Genomic DNA, 5,169 nt, shown 5'->3' on the forward strand with positions numbered 1-5,169 from the left:
ACTAAGGTTCTGCATCCTCCGGAGATTTTTGGAACCCGATTTATCTCCTTAAAGCTGACATTTCTATAATGACATTAAAACTGAAGCTGTGTGATATAACAAAGGCAGAATAGGGTGTGTGATGTGCCATCTTTTATTATTTTTTTGACAGCTTTATTGAGGTATAATTGGCAAGTAAAATTGTAAGATATTTAAAGTGTACATCACGATGATTTGACGATCTATGTATACATTGTGAAAGATTCCTCCCACCTAGTAAATGAGCACATCCATCACCGCTCAGATATATAGATACATGTAGATATATATCTATATATTGTGAGAACATCAATATTCTCCTCTCAGCAAATGTCAATTACACAATACAGCGTTATCAACTATAATCACCATGTTATACATTAGATCCCCAGATCTTAGTCATTTTATAGCCGAAAATTTGTAGCCATCTACCAACCTCGCCCTTTTTCCTCCCACCATCCCCAGCTCCTGGCAACTACATATCCACTCTCTGTTTCTATGAATTTGACTTTTTTTAGGTTCCACATCTAAGTGATGCCATGCGGTACTTCTCTGTCTCTGTCTGACTCATTTCACTCAGCATAATGTCATCAGGGTCCATCCACATTGTTGCAAATGGCAAGATTCTAGATTCTGTCCTTCTTAGGGCTGAATAATTCCACTGTGAACCACATCTTCTTTGTCCGATCATCCACAGGGATGCTTAGATTGTTTCCATATTTTGGCTATTGTGAATAATGCTGCAGTGGAATGCACACATCTCTTCATGATCCTATTTTCATTCCTGGAATGTGTCTTCTGACAGCAGTAGTGTTTGGAGCGTGGATTTAATGAGCTCCTACTTCAGTGAGTAGAGGAAGGAAGAGAAAAGGGGAATATAATCCAGGTGGACCAGGATTTTTAAACATAGGGTTTCTGTTTGAAAAGGGAGGGAGAGAGACGTAGCTTCCCTAGACGCCGTTTTAAGTCAAATACGTGGATCCCCGTGTCTTCATGTTTGGTGACCACTTACTGTTCCCCATTGAAGGTAACAGTTTGTGAAAGAGAATTGATAAAACTCTTCTGGAAGGAACTCTTTAATATTTTAATAGTGATATTATTAATTATCATCATTAATAATTCAGTATTAATATTTTAATACCTTGGGTGATATAATCACTTTTCAACTATTTGGCCCCAGTTTCCTTTTTTAAAAAAGATTTTATTGGGGAATTGGGGGAGGGGAACAGCGTTGGGGAATCGGAAGGGGAACAGACAAGTTGCTGTTGTTTTGTTCTTCAGTCTAGTTGTGGAGGACGTNAAAATGGAAGTGCTTCTTTCAGGGCTTCATTCTCAGGAAGATAACGTCATATTGAGGTGTGTGAGCCTCAGAACACTGCTCTGGAAATTGGTGTGCACACTGCCTCTTCTGGAAGTGAGACTGTTAAGACGGAGTTGAAATGGCCAGGGAGGCCAGGCTTTTCTTTTTCTTTCATTTTCTGAACATTTTCCTATTATGACGGATGAGCCAGCTTCTACAGACTTGGTCCCTGGTGCTGCCATGTGGCTGTTGTTTAAAATGTTCCCTCTTGTCTGTCATCTCAGGGCTGCGCCTCCATCTTTTCTGGTTCATTTCTGATTCACGGGATCCATGTTGTCACTATTTCAGGGAGTTCTTAAGTTCTGGGTCCTGGGTGGAAAAAGGGGTGACCATCCACGTTTCATTGAGGAGCCATGGCCCAGAAATAGTAAACATTTGCTTGACAAGTGATTTATTACCTTTCACACCATGATTACAGTTTAACTTTTCACTGAACGCACTGCTCCATCTACAGAGATAAAAATAAACACGTGGGGACGTGTGTGACGGTCCTTTCACGGGCCCCCTCCCCCACATTCTCTCTGGCTCCCCACTGATCTACTCTCGCCACAGCACTTTGGTTTGAAAACAAAATAAAGTAGTCATGTCGCTTGCCTGCATAACACACTCAGTGGCTCCCTAGTGCCCTCAGGACTCAGCCCACGCTCCCTACCCAAGCGCGAAAGTCCCGCAGGGTCTGGCTGTTCATTATCTCCAGCTGCATGTCATACCTGCTGGCTTTGAGGCTGGGGGACCCAGAGCCTGGATGCGTCACTGAGGGGCTAGTCGCAGAAGCAGAACCGCATGGTATTGTGGACTAAAGACTACGTTATGCAAACTAGAACACACACATTTATGGAAGACGCATGAGAAGAGAGGTCCCTAAGGGGAGCTGAGGAGGAAGAGAATTCACTCACAGGCACCGTAGAAGAGAATGAGCTGGGACTTGTAGGGAAATCCAGGAGCTTGGTGCCCGCAGCTGATGTGGGGGCCCGCGAAAGGGACGGATGGAGAAGTTGATGGCTGCTGTCAGTGTGAATTCAAAGCTAAGTGTCCAGAGGCGGCTTGACATCAGGACCAGCAGGACCAGGGAGAGGTAGAGACTTTACAGGGAAGGACAGGGCAACCCAGGAGCTGCGCGCGCCTCTGTGCCTGTTTGCCTCTCCCCACTCCTCACCAGAGACGATGACCTGTCCAGTGTGATGGCTGGTGCTTCACGGGGGTCTCCATGGGCCCATACCACTTCACTTTGGGGCAACTCGAGCCCAGAACCATACAGAGAAAGGCAGTCTGGGAAACCTGGTTCCTGGCGTAACCAAGTTGCCAATAGAATAATCCAGCAAACCGGGATGGGGTGAAGAATAAAAAAGGCATGGTCCCTGTACCCAAGGAGAAAAGCAGAGACAACCTAGGAGGATATTTGGGAAGTTTGCTATGTGACGCCTGATGGAATTGTCTCCATATCTCCACCACATCTTCAGTAAAATCCACACCCCTGGGCTATATGTTCAAGTTTATTTCGCTTCTTTCCTTTTCCCTCCTTCCGTCCCTCCCTCCTTTTCTTCCCTTCTTCCTTAGAGATGTCTTGAGTCTGGACCTAAGTTGGCCTGGAAACAACAAACCCCGCAAAAGGTGGCCCAAGCACATACAGTTTCCATTGTCTTCAAAAGGGACATGGGTTTTCAATGTTGAGTAATCACAACCCTCTTCTTTTATGCTAACTTTCAATCTTGTATTTGAAAATTACAAAAGCAATACCTCCTTACTGAAAATCAAGCAACACAGAAGTATAATAAAGCAAAAAAGTAAAGCTTATGTCTCCCTTGCTCCCTCCCAGCCCCATTTACTCCTTGTTTCATCATTAAAAATGTGGAAAGCCCAGAGAGGTTAAGTGCTTTGCCCCAAATCACACAGCACTCCTTTTGACCTTATAAAGGAGCTTCTTATGAGTGACCCATCTCTTAAAAGGCCACGCTCTCAATGCCTGTTCTCTTTTTTTTTTTTTTNAAATAAATAAATAAATAAAAGGATCGCTCTCACCAAGCTGCTAGTGTCTGTAAACCCAACATTAGCTATTCATTTCTGACTCCAGCCCTTAATTCCAGGTGTCCACTTTTAAAATAGTTGTAATCCAGAAAAAAACAAACATGGAAACCCAAGACATATGCTTGAGTCTGAGGCCTGCTACCTACCAGCTGTGTGACTCAGTGAAGCTCTTTATTCTCCCCTTTGTAAAGGGAGGGACAATAAAACTAATTTTATAAGGGGATTGTGGGATATGGAGATTAATTTTGTGTCGGCTCTGTTTAACACATAGCAGCTACTCTATGAAAAGCTACAGTTTATATGGTTAATAACTAGAAAGAAACATCATAAATGAAATAAATGAGGAATGGAGGTATTCAAAGAAATTTGTAGCAGAAATTCTTGAGCATCCCAGGACATTAATTTTGTAAGATCAATTCTTCTTCCACGCTCGTGGTCCGTCTTCGGAGAGGCACCGCCTGCTTTTCCTAGAAGTGTAATTTCGCCTCCGTTGAGTTCACATAAAACACAAAAGGCGAAACATGGATGGTCCCCAAATATTTCTGTAATCATCCCCTTGTAGCCAGCTGTTGCTGTGATAATGCTGCATAGCAATCCCCAAATCTCAATGGTTTACAACAAACAACATTTGTTTCTCTTTCCCACGGATCTGGGTATTAGCCAGGGTTCTCTGGGTTTGGAACCAGGGCCATTCCATGGGACCAGGACGACAGAGCAGTGGCTACCTGGAGGGAAGCCAGGTCGCAGCACACAAGTATATTTAAAGCCTCTGCTTGCGTCACCTCTGCTCACAGGCCATCGGCCAAAGCAAATCACAGGGTTATGCCTCACGTCCATGGGGTCAGGGAGTCTGCTCTGCCTACACTGTAGCGATTTCGAGAGCTGGAGGGAAGGAAGAGTCCTGAACAAATAATACTATCTACCGCCCCACCACAACGCGCATATCCATACATTAGTCTCAACGATTATTCAAGGTATTTTGTATTTTCAGCATGTACAACCTATTGGGGGCAATGATTCCCTTCTTTATTATTGGTTAGGAAAGTATACTTTCCCTGATGTATTTTTTTCCTACTGTAAAACAGAAGTTCATTACTTCTGGCAAATTTACCATACCGATTTAAGATGATAATTTATGAGAGTAGCAGGGAAACTGGGTTTTATAGTAGAGCTCTCTGTACTCTCCTCACAGTTTATCTATGAATGTAAACCTGTTCTCAAATAGAAAGTTTGTTTTAAAAGTAATAGAACTTAATGCAAAAAAATACACGCACCCCGATGTCCATTAAAGCATCACTAGTGATAGCCAAGATATGAAAGCAACCTGATGTCCATCAATAGACGGATGGATGAAAAATATGATGAAATATTATTCAACGATAAGCAAGAAAGAAATCTTGCCATTTGTGACAACACAGAAGGACCTAGAGGGCATTATACTAAGAGAAATAAGTCAGAGAAAGACAAATACCTTATGGTTTCACTTATATGTGGAATCTAAAATAACAAAACAGGTGAATAAATAAAACAAAATAGAAGCAGACCCATAGATATAGAGAACAAGCTGATGGTTGCCACAGGGGAGGGAGTGGGGCATGTGAATTAAAAAAAGAAAATTAAGCCAATAAAAAATCAAGTCATACAAAAAAAAATCCACGTTAATTTTAAAAAACAATAGAAATGGGGTCATCTCTTGAGAATAAAGGAGGAAGTTTAAGCATAGATTTTCGTCACATTGCCTCACATTTATTAGTTTTGTGACCCTG

General features: G+C 42.5%; 1 long non-coding RNA gene across 1 annotated transcript; it reads right to left on the reverse strand.

The window, feature by feature from the left end:
- Positions 1-1,343: 1,343 nt before the first annotated feature.
- On the reverse strand, positions 1,344-2,196 carry LOC109394135 (uncharacterized). Its single transcript, XR_002126385.1, has 3 exons — positions 2,089-2,196; positions 1,777-1,826; positions 1,344-1,687 (listed from the first exon to the last, which is right to left on the reverse strand). It is a non-coding gene; the product is annotated as an uncharacterized LOC109394135 (long non-coding RNA).
- Positions 2,197-5,169: the final 2,973 nt, after the last annotated feature.

Source organism: Hipposideros armiger, unplaced genomic scaffold, assembly GCF_001890085.2.
Source record: "Hipposideros armiger isolate ML-2016 unplaced genomic scaffold, ASM189008v1 scaffold_411, whole genome shotgun sequence".
NCBI lineage: Eukaryota > Metazoa > Chordata > Mammalia > Chiroptera > Hipposideridae > Hipposideros > Hipposideros armiger.